Raw genomic sequence first — 17,575 nt, 5'->3', positions numbered from 1 at the left:
AATGTCTCTCATTGACACAATAAAAAAGAACGAATACAATTGATGAACTGAACAAGATATTTAGGTTTATCAATGATGATGAGGGCTGCAGTAAGAAGAAAGATGAATCTGAGCAAATTGTTCATCATGATGAAACTGTTTTTGAATCAGATGCAGAAAGTTAAAAAAATGATTCAATGGAGAAAATAATAATTGGCTTAGATGAAAAGGCAAAAAGTGAATCTGAAAAACAAAAAAAAGTGAAACTAATTTGAACAAAGGCCTACAGTTGAAGAAGACATCACAACAGCAAGCACAAAATTTTCAGGATACTCCAGGAAATTGGACCAATAAGTCTCAAAATCCTATTGAATGTCAAACACCATCGTTGGTCGGAAACATTAAGAAGAAGTATAGAAAGCTTAAGGCGAAAAGAGAAATGGATTATCTTTATACTCTCATAAGAAGGAAAAACCAAAAGCGTGGAAAGGCCATCATGCATATTTTTTGCTAAATAAATTCGACAAATAAACGGTCAACCTTTTATGGGAAAGAGCACTAGGTGTAAGAAAAAATTTGGTAACACTTAATCTATCATTTCTATTATTTTCTTCATTACTGATTCGATATTAACATATTACTATGTATGTTATATTTCACGGACACATACTAAAAGTACTCGTCATCTAGAAAAATTTCTCCATAAATGCATATGCACTATTAATGAATTATCACTATTAATAAGAGTGATGGTTGGTAAAACCAACTTTTTAGACCAAGTTTACAAACCATATAATATGTCACCAATAAGAAATAAACACATTTATCAATAACTACATGAAAATAAATTTTTTAGGGTTGGTCAATTAGGGGCAAATTAAAAGAAATGACGTTTTGATATAAACGCTTTATTTTTAAATGTCATAGACTAAACATCTATTCTTTTTGCAAATTTGATTAAACATTTTCCCTACAATTTTGGTAGTTTAATTTTATTTCATTTTATTTCATTAGAAGTCTATTCAAGTTAGCATTCCATTTTTTCCTCCTATTTTTATGCATCTCTTATTATGATGATTTAAGATTTTTTTTATATTTTATTAAAATATTTATTTTAGTAAATTAAATAGAATGTAACAAAACTCGTTGGTAGGTACGTATGGTTATATCGGTACAATTGATTATAATGATACATTTAGTTACTTGGTACATTTGAATTTTTGGTCCATTTAGCTTCTTTGTACATTTGAATTTTTGGTACGTTTGTTTTCAAAACATAAGTTTTATTACTTTTCGTCCTAATAATGAGGAATTACTTTAATTAATTAATTTTTTTTTATAGAAAGAGTCATTAATCAACGGACAATAGCCTTTTTATTAATTCAAAATTATATGATTTATCATTATTATATAGCATTATCTACAATAATAAGGATTTATCTCCGATCAACAAAAAGTTGGTTGGGGAGACTTATCTACCAAAAAACAAGACTATCTAGAGCATTGTGTATGAATCAAACATATTTTTAAACATTCCTAAAAGATGAATATGCATTTTAATATAGTTTATAATTGGGTACGTTTTAATTTGGGGTTGATACGTTTTCGTTTGATGTTGGTACGTTTCATTTAATGTTGGTAGTTTCCATTTGACGTGGGTGTACATTTAGATTTGAAAAGTTTTAAATTTTTAGACTTAAATATAGTTGAAATTATTTAAAATATATAATAGATATTTAAATGTAAATTAATTTCAATTAATCTGAAGTAGTTCAAGTCTGAGTATCTTAATCAAATGTTTCAAAAGCTTAATCAAAAACTCAAAAAGCATAAATGCTTAGTCTACAATGGTAGTGGGCTCTGTGTGTGTGTGTACACACAATAGGAGCTGAGAAACCACAACCAAAACAAATCAGAACTTACCACTCATCTTCTAATTAAAGTAATGATAAAAAATAATTCATTTAAATATAAATAAAGACCAAAATAGAAGCCATAGTTTTTCACAAGGCTGCGATTCTAAATCTTCATTAGGAAGGATTGAATTAAAAAATATTTTTGTGATGGAGTTAGAATGACGAATCGGATCATATATGCGCTTGGAGATTAGATTTGTTTTTTTTTTTTTTTTTTTCCTCTTTTCCGCACTGCTTCTATAGCTTTTGCCTTTTCAAGTCTCTTTTCCACACTGCTTGTATAGCTTTTGCCCTTTCAAGTCTCTCACTCCGCTTAAAACAATGATTACATTACATTAGGTTGGGATGAGTATGTTTGGGTCTTGTAGGACTACGTACTTGCGTATATAATATTGAATGTGTTTCTAACTTGTCTTGTGTAGGTTAATTTGGATGCATTTCTAACTTGTACTCTTTAGGGTCAGAAATAAACCAAGAGGATTGCTTTGTATCTAGAAAGTTGAAAGCTTGTTTAAGGTGAGTTTGATTTCTTCTTAATTGGGAAGGTGTACATTCTTCGCCATGTTTTGATTTTATTTTATCTATATATGTTGTTTTACATAGTAGGAAAATATGAATAAAAGTTGGGCACATTTGGATCCCTCCACCGATAAGTATAGTGTAGGGTTGGATTTGTTTATAAATGCATCCGTTGCTCATTCTAATCGTAAGGATAAGATAATATGTCCCTGCAAACAATGTTGCAAGATATAATAATTGTCAAGGGGCATCTTCCTAGGAATGGAATGGATCCCATGTATATGACAGCTCGTTGGACGCATCAGGGGAGACGTACATCAATTCTGAAATAAATACAGTCCAAACAGATTCTATTAACAAAGAGGAGACTTGTGAAATGTATGGCCTCCTTGATGAGGTGTTTGTGTAACCAATTATTGGAGAGAATGTTGGGTCGAACACCTTAGGCAGAACTATTTTATAAGTTGCTTGAACATGCTGATAAGAAGTTGTACCCCGGTTGCAAGAAGTATAAGAAACTAGATGCTGTTGTGAAATTGTACCAAATCAAGTGCTTGGGAAATGTGACTAATATGGCTTTCTCCATGTTTATGGAGACTTTCAGCGATACCCTGACGAGAATTGTTTGCCAAAATCCTCAAAACAAGCCAAAAGAATTATTGATGATTTGGGACTTAAGTATGAAAAGACCGATGCTTGCCCTAATGATTGCATGCTATTTTGGAAAGATGCATAAAATCTGGATGTATGCTCGTGTTGTGGTGCTTCGAGATATACAATAAATAAAATGGCGGATGGTTTTAGTAGTAAAGTATCGGCTAAAATTCTTTGGTATTTTCCGTTGACACCAATGTTGAAGAGGTTGTATATATCAAGGCACACTATTGAACATATGAGATGGCGTGCAACTGAATGTCCCAAGGATGGATATATGAGATACCCATCAGATTCTCCTGCTTGGAAGCATTTAAATGCTTTATATTCCGACTTTGTGTCCAAAATTCGTTATGTACGTGTAGATTTTGCAAGCTTGACCAATCTGCATAGCACTTGGCCTCTGTTTATAATTTGCCTCCTTGGATGTGTATGAAATAACCCTACTTATTTTTGTCTCTATTGATTCCAGGCCCTGATGCACCTGGTAATGATATTGACGTATACCTAAATCCCTTGATTGATGACTTAAAAGAACTATGGAAGGTTGGTTCCAACACCTATGATGTTTTTTTTTTTTTCCAATCAATCATCCAACATGAAAGCTACTGTATTATGGACTATTAATGCCAAACTCTCAGAATAGAGAACAAAGAGTACGTTTGCATGTTCTCATTGTAATAAAAAAACATGTTCAAAGCGTTTCCCAACTATCACAAGCAATGGTACTTGGGTCATCGGAGGTTTTTTCCTATTACGCATAGTTTCGAAACATGGCAACATTATTTGATGGCAGTTGTGAGAAAAATGCAGCATCAAGAATGCCAACGAGGTCTAAGCATTTAGCTCAGCTGTCTACTTTGACATTTACTTTTGGGAAAACACCAAATCCTGAAACTTATGGTTCAAAGAAAAGGCAAAGAATGTGTACTGATGTCCCAAAAGAATCAAGAACTTGTGCTACTAATCCATGGGAAAAGAAAAGCATTTTCTTTTCTTTACCATTTTGGAAGCATTTGTTGATACGTTATAATTTAGATCTAATACACATGGAGAAATGTATTTTGGAGAAAATTTTACACACGTTGTTGGGGCTGGAAAGGAAATGAAGGATGGGACTTGAAGCTCGTGCCGACCTTGAAGTTTTAAAAATAAGAAGAGCTCTTCATCCTATTCAGCAAGGAGATAGGACATACTTAACTCCATATATTGTTTTATGACAAGTGAAGAAAAGATGTTTTGTGAAGCACTATCAAATGTGCGTGTTCCTGATGAATATTCATAAAATGTTTCTCAATGTGTTAATGTCAAGGGTATAAAGATGTGTGGTTTAAAGAGTAATGACCATCATGTTATAATGCAACATTTGCTCCCACTTGCAATACAAAGGATATTACGAAGACTTATTACTTTTGTTTTCCTTGAGTTGAGTGTTGTTTTAAGATGGTTAACTAGTAAAAAAAAAAAATATGAAGGATCTTTCAAGCAGTTGAAAAATCGGGTCATACTGGCTTTTTGTCTAATGGAGAAAATGCTTCCTGTTTTATAATTTGATATAACTAACTGTTCACGTACTCATTCATCTAGCTCATGAGGCTACAATTGCGGGACCAATTCGTTAAGGATGTATCCTATTCAAAGGTAAATAATTTTTTTTCATTAAGTTTGCTTCCCCATTCTAAATGCTTCTTTAACTCATTTTAATGTTACTTTCACTCAAGGTACTTACAAATATTGAAAAGATATGTTAGAAATAAGAATTACCCCGAAGGAAGCATTTGCGTAGGGTATCTTGCAAGAAGTTCGACTTAGCCCGATAAAGTGAAATCTTGCTCGAGTTTCTTTGTTTGTACTTTTATTTAGTAGATCTGTCACTTAATGTACTTTTCAGCATGTATTCAAGTTATTTCCAACTGTTTTCTACCTAAGAGTCCCATTTGCATTTGAATCTGATTAACTTAATAAACCTATTTTCATTTAGAACAAACTGTGTTCGAGGAAATGGTTAGGAGAGCCCTGAACTCCCTTCATTTTGGATGTACAAGATTATGAACTAAAAGTCTTTGTTTACAAGGTAAGAAAAAGAACCTAATGCAGACTTAACCCATCTATGACAATCCTTTGATAACAAGAAATTTAAGTAACTTGGGGCACAAGTAATTAACTTAAATCATACCTATTCAACATATGTTATACTAAGAAAACAGTAGCACGCCTAAATCCTTGTTAGCTTTGATTGCAAGCCTTAAGGATTACACCAAAGGCCCTACAAAGGCACCTTTCAAACTAACTATGAACTTTTCTTGCAGCACACCAAGCAACAAGAGCTTGCCCGACAACACATCCAAAGTACCACTACCTCAGGGAGCTATGCAAGGGAAATCCTTATCCCGAACATAGTTTTGGCATGCCCAGTGGGACACAATAGTATTGTATGCCAAGAAAAAAAATGGAATGAACGAACTTTCAGGTGGACTACAGAGTACGGGCAACCTCTTTGTCCAACAAGATCAGATATGACAGATCACCCAAACGACTTTCCATCCCTACGAAGTCTTGCCATTCTGGAGAGCCCAACTTCTTCTAAGAAGTCGAGCGGAAAGTTACAAATGAAAACTTGCAAGCCACCATGGTGCAAGTTTTGAGAAGTATGGAGAAGATCACTCTGGAGACTAGAGGAGAAGTTGGCAAACTTTGTTTCATGATAAAGGAAATATTTGTGAAAATTAGTTCATTTGAGCAACATCTATGCATGCAATTAACAATTAAAAGGCGGAATCATGCTTTTATGCACTCAAAAATAAAACTTTACCCATGAAATTCAAGGCCTAGTGGGTGTGGTGAACTAAGACACAACTCAAGAACAAAGTGAGTTGAGAAATATTATACCTTTGTTGATTCCTCTTTGCATAAGCAAAGGCTAATCACCCAAGGGCCTTCATTCCTTACTTCTTAGCTCCGTGAATTTTTTGGATGAGGATGGTAGAATGGATTCTCCAAGTTCCCAAAATAGAAAATCTCTAAGTCTCTACACCAAGGAGAGCATTGATGAAGAGATGAGTGACCTAGAGGAAGTAAGATTGCTAGCTATGTTCCTCTAGAGTGGCTGACCTCTGAAAGAGAAAAAGGGAGCTTGTGTTCACATGTTATCTCCAAAAGAAACCCCTAAGGATGAAATGGCTATAAAGTAGCCTTTACACCACCTCACAATGGAGTGGCAAACTTGCAATTAAGCCAAGTTCACTACCCCTTTCTCTTATGGTCGGCCATGTTAGGTTATTTGAGTTTTGAGGCCCTTTGTGTTTCAAGTTGTCATACAACTTGAGTTATTGGACTTGACATTCAAATCCCATTAGACCTTGAGACCCAAACTAACCCAAGGTCTATAACGAACTTATTCATTTAATTAATTAACATATTAATTAATCATAGCCATAAATAATTAAACCATTTAATTATCCTTACTCATCTCTATTGTTTATTCAATCTCTACCTTACACAGTGTACGATCCATTAGGTTCCTTTTAGCGAGGTAGTGGACGATTAAAACTCTTCAAATCAATTCTGAATTGAAACATACTTTCAATTCTCCCTTTAGTGATTATACACCTTTAGGGCTTCCACAAACCATGAGTGACACTTGATGTGAAATATTCTAACACTCAAATTAAAACCCTATGATTGTAGTATATGAAAGTAGGGATCGTTTTAGACCGGAAATTAGAAGGGATGCTAATCAACACAATTAAGACTCAAAAACACTAAACTAGACTCTATAGACTCTAAACTAACTTAAAACACTCAAAACAACAACAAACACTCAAAAAGACTCAATTTTAGACCTAACAAGTGTTTTGGACGAAAATAAACCTTAACTTGACTCAAAGGACTCAAAGAAAATAGATTTTGACTCAAATAACAAGACTAAATGAAAGGGGGATTATTTTTGACGAATTTTAAACTTAAAACAACAACTTTGTAGAAAATTCTTTGTAAAAACGAATTTGTGTGAAATAAATGGGTGAAGGGCTAGTTAGAGGGTCTTCTCCACACATGATATATGCATATAAACCAATGTCCAGTTATTATTCCTTTAGACTATGAATGACAACGCCCCAAATTAGTTGCATCGCACAACTAACCCTCAAGTTTTCCTTATTTCATTAAATTAGATGGAATACGCATCTAAACCAAATTATCTTTTTCAAGTTTTTTATATGAGACGCATAACAAAGATACATATCAAAAGTCATTAAGTTTTGTGAAAACTATAAGCATTGACAAGGCATTCATTACTATGAAACACATGAGACTCATACCAAGGATTTACTTAACGTGACTGTGACTAGCAACCTCCACTACTTGTGAATATAAGTGAATAACTATTACGTGAAACCCCCTTATATTCTAGCGTCAAATTCATGCATGCAAATTAAGTGTTAACCCCCAACCCACATACATAAACCAGTTTTAATAACTTAGATAAGCAAATCACATTCATGCCTTAAGAAATAATAACCGGACGTAATCAATTCATATAAAACATATAATCATGGCTTCGAATTCACCTCCAACTAAAAAGAAGTTAGTTCCTCATGTTCGCAAAACAAAGATAATTAAATTTAAACATTAAAAACAAAGATAGAATACACCTAGAAACACTCCAGGTGACTTCTCCTACCTTCCTTGCTGCCAACAATGGGGATTTGTGTGAATTTAGGCTCTTAAGGTGTGGTGGATGGTGTGGTGTGAATTTGTGGTAGAGGGTGGTGTAGGGTGAATTGTGGTGTTTGATGGCTGAAAGTATGAATGAATGAATGAGTGAATGGATCGATTAAATGGTGAGGCATTGGCTGTTTATATAGGCTAATTATGCACACTTAGTGAAGGACAAGGATTGCACAATCCCATGGAAAAAGGGTTAAGTCTTTGTAGAAACCGAAAGGGAAAGGGATAGGGAATTTTCGCCAGAAATTAAGGGCTTCTAGAAACTAGGTATTTTTTGGCAAAATTTAGACTTCTACAAGGGGTAAAGGGTAGATTTCTGGACCTAAATGGATAAGGACTCATGATATAGGTGTAGGGGAAGGATTGCAACTCCTAAACCTACCAGGAATGGTCCACATGCGGCAAACAAATGGATAAGGCTTCTAGAAACTGAAATAGGTGTTTAAATGTGTAATTATTCCCCTCTAATTAGCTAGATTTAAGTCCTAACCTGATTTGGATAGGATAGGATAGGATAATGTTAAGGTTGGATAAGCTTCCTTATTTCTTACTATTTCCTTATCTTCTTTGCATTAGGACTTCATCCACCAGATTTGTAGCCTTTCCTAGCCCTTCTTGACTTCAATTTCGTCCATCCTCTATGCTCCATAGTTAAGCTATCCAATCCATGCCCAAAAATGCTCCATTTACTCCAAAATGCCCTTTCTTGCTCCTTTTGCCATTAGGACCTAAAAACATACGAAAATAGCTTAAAAGACTAAAATAAATAGTAATTAACTCACTAAATGCAAGGAAACAACATAACTAAGTAGCATAAATATGCTCCTATCAACACTTAGCAGTATGTCATGGCTACCCAAGCTAATCAGAATAGGTGGAAAACCTATTCAGTTTAGGATTATAATGCAATACGGTCTTTCTCTAATATAATACTCTTGACCACATTGTTTGGTTTGATAGTTTATTCATGTCTACTATCCAATATGATTCATTTACCTATATAATCACCTTGAATGTAATTTGGAACGACTTCCTAAATCTCATTCATACTCTGGCCAGAGATTCTTAATCATATCATAAAGTATTTTCCTTCAAACAGTTTGAAGGTTAGAGATCCCTTGTTGCGCATTCACTTGCCTTCATGGCTAAGTGGCTTAACCCCAACTATGTCGTGGACACCCTTTGACGGAGTGACTTTGACATAGTCAAAGATCAAGGACCTAACTACAAGACAACTATGATGCCTCAAGTCAAAGGACTACTTTACATTATCCCAACCATGAGTTCTCATGTGACATGAGTTTGAGAACTCCTTGTTGATCGTGTTCAGTGGACTCATTCTTTATTGAGCACCTACATGCTTGTCTTAGTGTCAGTCACACCAATGACTCAAGACCAGTCACTCTCCCTAAGAGAAGACATAGCACGTACTGATTTTAACATCCTATGATCAGGAACGTTTAGGATATGTATACGAAAGAGAATGATCTCATGAATCTAACTTCTTTAGACCACATTCTCCCAGTTACATAATCCTTGGACTTACTGTTTAACATATAACATTTATATGAGACAGCTTAAAACAATAATCTTTGCCCTTTATATTAAACTAGATTAGTTTAACATGTGAAATGTACGTAAAGTATCATCATATGATTGGTTTTAGGGCACATTTCCAACTCTTAACAATAACTCTCCAGAGAAGACTAGAGTTAGAGTACTCCACCCTAAGAGATAGTTATGCTACAGAGGTGATCAAGGAAGCAAGCCCTGAGAAAGAACCAATGATTCCTCTATTCCCCTTGCTCGAGGAAAATAAGGATAAGGGGAAGAAAAATGAGGATGTCGGAGCTAGTTGACCAGAGGAAGAAGAGATCCAGGAAACGAATTTGCCCGACCTTCTATTATTCCCAATAGACAGTAAGAGGTAGATCAGGCTAGATGGAAGGAAGTATGGAATGAGTCAGCAAGTTGGAGATTCCAATGGAAAAGGTTTGCCCATAACTACGGGCAAACCACATCCTTATAGACCACCACCATTGGCTAATAAAGGAGAGGAAGCTAGCTGGAGATAGCCATAGCCATAGAAAAAGGCTTTCTCGGCAAATGAGCGTAGCCTGAAGTGGGGAACTCCTTATATCCCACACAACAATACAGCTAACCAGCAACTTAGAAATGAGTTGGTCGAGCTGAGAATGATGGTGGTCCAGAATGCCCAACCACAGGCTTGCCCGCTGTTTAGGATCACATACCAGAAGCCCTACGTTGAGTATATTGATGAGCATAACCTTTTTCCCCTTAACTTCAAGATGCCTGCATTTCCAACCTCCAGTGGTGAAGACTGTAATGTGTCTTCCAGATACCACATTTTCAAGTTTTCCAACTACTGTGTGGCGTTTGAAGACAATCCTAATTACAAGTTAAGGTTGTTTAAGAATTCATTGGTCGAATTAGCATCTTAGTGGTACTCTTTATTACCCCCTAATTCCATTGTTAATTGAGGACAAATAGAGATGGCTTTCCATGAGCAGCTTTATAGGGTGGAGCCCGAGATGACCATCAATGACCTAGTAAAGGTAAAACAGTATGAACATGAGTCTACAAAAGACTTCATGATGAGGTTTAGGAAGACAAGAATGAGGTGCCTGTTCCCAATCAACCATGCGCAGCTCATAGCTATGGCCCAGAAGGCTTTAGGCTACCTTTGAGGAAAAAGCTCTATGATATGCAATTTAATGAGCTTTAAGAGTTAGTGATTACTGCTACCAAGTATGAGAAGTTGTTGACTGGGGAGCAGCACTTGAAACACTCGTCTAAGGTGCCCATTTTCTACAAGAACAAAGCCCCAATACATCAATTGGAGTGTGAAAGCTTAGAACCAGGAGAGAATGACAGCAATATAATAAAAGATGTTGAGTTGTGTGCAATCGAGATGACCATTCCTTTCAAACCTTTGATGGTGAAGAGTTTGGTCCAACTTGTCAAGGACCAGAAGGTTGTTATGAATGATGGAGGGTTTGTGCCTTTGAAGCCCCTGAAGTACTAGAATTATTCTTTTGATCTGACCAAGGCAGCTGACATTTATGAGGAACTAGTGAGGGCTAGAGTGATTGTGCCTCACAGCACCAAAAAGATGCTAAACCAAAAGAGTTGCGAGGAAAAAGGTATTGCAAACTTCACTACACATTCAACCATTCCATAACTAACTGTGTGCAGTTTAGAGACTGGATCCAGGATCTCATAGTCAAAGGGAAGTTATTGATAGAAAAACCCCAAGCTAACGTGATGATTGACACCGAACCCTTCCCAGAAGCCCCCATTAACATGATCAACCTTACTTGGGTTGAGAAAGGAAAATGAAGGGCTACTTGGGAAGAGAAGAGTAAGAGAAGGCAAGTTGTTAGACCATCTGAAGGTGTTAAAAGATTACCCGACAGACCACAAACAGCTGTAATTAAGGGAGTGGTCTTATGCAACAAATGTCAATGTGAGTGAATTGGAGATACAAGCATTGGGAAACATTATTGACCAAGAGTTAGTTAGAATAAAAGAAATAGAAGAACAAGATGGCCGCATAAATGTTATTCGAGCAGCAAAGAAGGAAACTTCCAAGAATGTGTTCCAAAGATTAGGAAGAGATTCTGAACCTAAAGGTCTTTCTGAGGTATTCAGGAATTATAAGGCCTCTGAAGAAGCTGAGGACAAGGAAGCCAAGATGCCAAGGTGGATAAGAGTGAAACCTCCCCAGCCAAGTTATCACGGCAGTGTAAGGTAGGGATGGAGAGAGAAAACCATGAACCTAGTACCCTTAGTTACTAAGAAAGATTCAGCCCAACTCGACCAAAAATGGTATGTGCTTAGGAAGGATAGAAGACCAGTTAAAGAGATAGGGGTATCTATAATCAGGAGAGTTCAAAGGCAACATAAAAGCCCATACGAACTCGTTCAAGATCCCTACCATCTTAGAAGCTTCAGGGAATGTCAAGTTTGATGAGGTCACACAAGGTGGAAGTAGACAACTCCAATGGAGAAGCAAAAAGAGATAGAAAGGGCTAACAGTAAAATGGAGGGTGAAGGAAATCATGTACCTCAGAATCCTCATCTAGGAAAGTATAAAGTTTTGAGGAGAGCTCAGGAAAATGTAATGATGATGCCTACACTAGGCTGGAGGCCAGAGCCTCTTTATTTTGGGACCATCTCCTCTGAAAGGGGATACCTTCACCTATACTGGAAGATGCACCTTATGAAACCCCAAGATAGTTGCTTAACTTTGATATAACAGTAGAGGAAGAGGTGTCCGAGTTAATGCTAACCAAGGATGCTTAGGCTTGGATGGATTTGTGTATCAGATTGGAAGAAAGAAAGAAGAAGTACCTAGACCCAACAACTTCCATTTAAACATGACTTATGTTTTATCAGCTAGGTTTTGTGCCGAACCAGATCAGCTAGCCACAATTTAGGGTGATTATTTGGCAACAGAACCAATGATGGCACTTATTAGTGTTAAAGAAGCTGGGAAAGAGGAATCAAGTATGGCGGACTTGCCCAAACCTGCACAAAGGGAGCCCGAGAAGGTGTATTCGGACCAAATGGTGTTCAGTAGACCAAGCCTGGCCTTGGCAAACCATCTCAAGCCCATATATGTGACAGCTCATCTGGAGGAAGTGCCCTTCAAGAGGGTGTTGATATATGTGCCAGATAACGTGGACATGTTATTAAAGTTTATGGAGTCAAACGATAGCTTCCTCTTTTCTCTTTTCTGTTAATGTGTAATAATAATTTGAACGCAAAAATAATTATCAAATTAACATCTGAAATCATAATTTGAACTCACAAAAGCAATTGGGCAAAGCAGATCCTTTCCCCATGACAAAATCATCTTCACGCGCCTTCCATAGAGATCGCATCAATTCTTTCCCCCTTAAACCTTGACATGTGAACTCTGCAAATGCTCTTCTGCATAAAAAAAAAAGTGTCTTGTACATGCTGTTAAAAGCTCGCTTTGCTGCAACCATCTTATCCATATTTCCAACATACGTTGCTATAGATGAATCGCTATTAATAGACACATAGTAATCCAAGGCCGCTTTCGTGTTCCCATGCATGCTTTTGAAATCCTTGCCACTGAGAAGGCTAGACTTGGTAACTACATTTGTGTAAACAGAAGTTAACCCTTCAATTCCATCAGACCGTCCCCAGCTGCCAGATAAATGTTTGTGTTCGTTGGGATGGAAAGCACTTTGAGTATGAAGGCTGTCTCCTTAAGTGTAAGAGGGCATTTTCCTCGTTTCCTCCAAATCTAGGCAAGCTCTCCAGTCCATGGTTTTCTATCTCCTCGCGCAGCCATAATGGCTTCAATGGAGGAAGGAGAAAGGTACGGGTATTCACATTGACTGTAAGCTACCATATCAGGCTCAAAATGAAGATGCAAAGAGAGGACTGGTTTGGGTATGGCTTCAAGAAGCTTAGAAGCTTTCTTCTCCAAGGATTTGGTGAGGCATAATGCACTGTAGCAAGCTTGACAAAGGGAAGTTTTTGCATACTAAGGATACCTACACAAGCCAGAAGACATCTTAAGATTGGTAGATTGTTAGATCAAAACGCCAAGTCTTTAGGTTTTAGTGATCAAACTTCTTAGACTTGTTTACACAGTGAAGGGCAAAAATATAAGGGCTTGTTTTGTTAGGATCCAGAAATAAACTTTTGTTCTAAAACCAAGGGATACATGCAATCTACAAAAATGTGTTGCCAGACTGCATTTATAAAAGATTTCCACATGCAATCTTGAAAGCAAAATAAAGACGTTTGCAACAATTTCTAAAAGACTGCACCAAAGAACTTAAACACCAACATCAAATAAGAAGTCCCCAACCCCAAATATTGAACCCGGTCAAAAGCCCTTGTGGAACACATGGACACAAGAATTAAACCCTAGCCCCCAAACCGCACACTGCACTATACTGCATTATAGACCTCCGACTATGCCCGAGCCACAAACTCCTCACTTAGGCCCCGAATCCCAGATTCCAGCCTATAGTAGATGTGGGGTACTTTAAACAATTTATTACATTCATATATTCAACATGGGTATATTAAGGCCTGGTTTGGTATTAAGGTGATTCTGAAAAAAGTTGGTATAAAAAAAAGCTGGGAGTTGTTTTTGTGTTTGGTAAACATCCAACTTCAGCTTTTTTTCACAGTTTTGGGTGAAAAAAAGCCAAAAACAAGAAGCTGCAAAACCCAGCTTTGAAAACAGGCTTTTTTTTCACATCTGTTTTACATAAAAGTTTACCAAACACTATAATACTGTTTTTTTTTTTTCAAAAGCACTTTTACAAAAAAGCTTACCAAACACTCTGCTATTTTATTTCACAGCTACTTATTCTCACAGTATAGTAGAAGCAGCTTTTTTTTAAAGCACAGCGATACCAAACCAACCCTAAGTACCCTCCAAAATTAACCAAACCCCAAACCTAAGACCTTAACTCCAAGCGCCTACCCCAAACACAAGTCGTACCTCGGCTGTGAGTCCTCAAGGCCCAAATTTTGGACCTGGTTCTCAAGCCTAAGAAACCAAACTTAGTTCCCAAGCCAAGGGACTCTAGAGTATAGACCTAGTCCACGAGCCACAGATGCCAAACCTCTGATCTAAACCTAAAACCTGAGTCACACACCACTGTCACAAACTGCCCCGAACCCAAGCCTTCAATCCAACCCTAAATCCTATGCTCCAAGCTCCGAGGCACAGTCCTATGGTTGAAGCTCATACCAACTGGATTATTATAATTCTGAAACCCCTATAACTCATATTCAATACATAACTTGTTTCCAGATGTTAAAAACCAAATATTTCTTGATGGTATCTTAGTTTTTGATACTTTCTTTCTGATCATGAACCAAACAAGCTCAAAAACATTCACAGAACTAATCAACTTTCAAATCCAAATCTTCGGACAACAAGATACTAAACAAGAAAATAACAAACCCTTACTTTCTAATGGCATTTAGGTTCACAAACTAAGCTACACTTTTTAGTTTACTTTTACACCTTGATGATAAAGCTTTAGGCCACATGTACTGGCCTTCACCACAAAGGTGGTAGATATCCACAGTAACAATTCTTCGTATGTAATTGCGAACTCATAGAGAAAAAAAAAAAAAACACGTATTTAAATACCTATCCCTTCTCTGGCTCATCGCTGGTGTAATTGAAATATAATGATGCTCTAATAAGGCCGGCAGAACAGTTTCTATATAATCAAATTGGCCTTTGCGTTTGCTACAATCAGCATGGACAGGTTCTTTTGAAGCAATCTCCGATGGCAGCTTTTTCGCAACTTTGATGAAGCCATTCAACTGTTGAATGAAGTAAATGGAGACATTGTTTGCACAAACAAAAAAATAATAAAAAATAATAAAAAAGCTGTTAATTCTTCTAAATAAACAAAAAGTAAACATTAAAGGAGGTCCATATTCAAAATTTTGAGAATCACGGGCAGTTATATTCCAGCTGTTGTATGGTAAACAACAAATTACCTTGATTCATTCCAATAGGCAGCCACCTCAAACTTTGGCAAAACCAGGGTTGCATTTAAAAGACGGGCAATACCAACACCGTCACATAACTGCACTCCACACAAATAATTTTTCACGCTAAGCAAAGTGGCAACTTAAAATCCAACATTTACAAGCAATAACAAAGTTTCTTCGATCATTCACATCTCTTCTCATTTGATTAAGGCCCCCATAGCAATCCACTCGAATAAATCCATTACTCTTTGATGGAAGAGCTGCAGAAAACCAATGCAATTGTCTGCAATGATAGTCAATTAAGAGTGACTCAGAATATCAAAATGCTATGCAGTAACTTCAACCCAATCCTAATTCTATTCCCACCACAGACAAATACAATATATATGTGAAAATCTTTTGGCGACCACATTTTCACATGACAAACAAATTGCAAATAAAATGTATGAAACTAAACACTTCTCAAAATACCACGAATCCTTCCGGGGTAACATTTCAACTATTTTAATTTCAAAATGCATAATTGCTTCCTTATGCTAGTTTCTCAATGTTCAATTCAAAAGCGCAACTTCCCACGGTTTTCCGAACAATCCAAAATTCTAAATAACCCAATGGCGGGCGAACATAGACAATTATATAGCTGAGATAGGCAAATACCAGTGAGGTGTCCTTGTAGCCACCACTCGCAAGGTCTCCATTCTACCATCCTCCCAACACTCCATATATCCAATTTGCTCCTGCATTCACAAATTCAATCAGACACTCATACTTTACGCAGTTTTTCGTCCCCAAAGAACAGAAAATCCACACTTCAAACTAGGCCCAAATCACATTGTAATTCTCGTTTCTTAGATTTTAACAGCAACGCAACTCAGACACCATAAAAAATGCCAAACCCAAGAAAAAAAAAATCCCCCTTTAATACAAAAAACATGGAAGAACTTGGAATCTACTTCATTCCCATATATGTGTATATATATACACACACATCTTCAAGATCTAAAATTTCTGCTATTTTGTACCAGTAAAACCAGTCGAAAAATTAATGATACGAAAGTAAAAGAATGGCAAGAATAAGTAGTTGCAAAAAGAGGTAAGGAACACATACATGGGTGAATTGAGAAGGAGAGGGTTTTTGTAGAAAGGGAAAGTGGGCGATAAGAGAAGGACGGCGAGGACGAGAGAGAGGGTGAGGACTCCAATGCTGAATACGGGCTTCACTGAAATCGCCACCATCTCATTTCTCAGCTCTGCAGCTCTGCTGATTCGATTTGGATATCGGGTTAATGGCACTCAGAAAAACGAGCGGAGAAGAAGAAGCGCACTGGTTTTTGCCTGCTTCGTATTGCTGTAAGATTGAGAGATGATATATCCCGATTTCTAAGGTGTGGACCGAGTTTTGCAGTCCATTTGTGCGGACAAACATAGGTGGTTCGATTTTATCTCAACGGTTGTTATCAAATTAATTAATTAGCATACGGAGAATTTGGGTCGTAAATGGCCTTCATTAAAACCTATTGGACCCGACAACAATTATTATTATTATTATTATTATTTTTTTGAACTTGTATTAAACTTGCCGTCTCTTAAGCAAAACTTTCCCGGAACAGTTTCTAAATAATTTCAATTGACTTTCACAGTGTTCGACAAATCAGTCTAAATTGTTCGATATTGTTTTTGTCTCCGACGCAGCTTTCGAAACTCAGGCATAGTTCGTTCAAAATTGGTTCGTAATTTGTTTAGTGGGCTCGACATCAAGGATACGGTGCTTGCTTCCTTCTAGTTGCATTCAAAGTCCTTACTTCCACAATATTCGACGTCATACTTCCTTCCGTCAAAGTCAATTTGAAATTTGGTGAGTTTGGAAATTTGGAAACTTAGAAATATTTTTTTATTTTTTATTTATGTTACATTTGGTAAGTTAATTTAGTGTTTACGGTTAATTATGCATGTTCGTTAATGAAATTACTGAAAATTGGTGGATATATATGAAATTTTGGGCAAATATGGATGCGATTTGCTGAGTTGGGATGATTTGTGTTCATGAAATCTTGAGATTGATTTGTGTTGATGAAATCTTCTTTAATTTTATGAATTAACTCAAGATTGCTTAAATCATGATGATTTGCTTAGGGTTGATGCATTGTTATGAAAACTTGTTGACAGGTTGGGTTTAGGGTATATATTGTTAAATTTGGTTGTGTGTGAATGGTTGTATTGTTATGTGTACAGGAGATGGCAACTCAAGG

At 36.6% G+C, this 17,575-nt stretch overlaps 1 pseudogene across 1 annotated transcript; it reads right to left on the bottom strand.

The window, feature by feature from the left end:
* Positions 1-12,395: 12,395 nt before the first annotated feature.
* On the bottom strand, positions 12,396-16,779 carry LOC137738796 (O-fucosyltransferase 13-like; annotated as a pseudogene). Its single transcript, XR_015966202.1, has 6 exons — positions 16,435-16,779; positions 15,984-16,063; positions 15,516-15,586; positions 15,333-15,421; positions 14,974-15,219; positions 12,396-13,348 (listed from the first exon to the last, which is right to left on the bottom strand). The product of XR_015966202.1 is annotated as an O-fucosyltransferase 13-like (transcript).
* Between the last annotated feature and the right edge of the window lie 796 nt (positions 16,780-17,575).

This window comes from Pyrus communis, chromosome 9 (genome assembly GCF_041283825.1).
Source record: "Pyrus communis isolate YQ-2024b chromosome 9, ASM4128382v1, whole genome shotgun sequence".
NCBI classification, from domain to species: domain Eukaryota; kingdom Viridiplantae; phylum Streptophyta; class Magnoliopsida; order Rosales; family Rosaceae; genus Pyrus; species Pyrus communis.
Note: the sequence above shows the minus strand (reverse complement) of the source record. Positions and strands in the feature narration are given on the sequence as shown.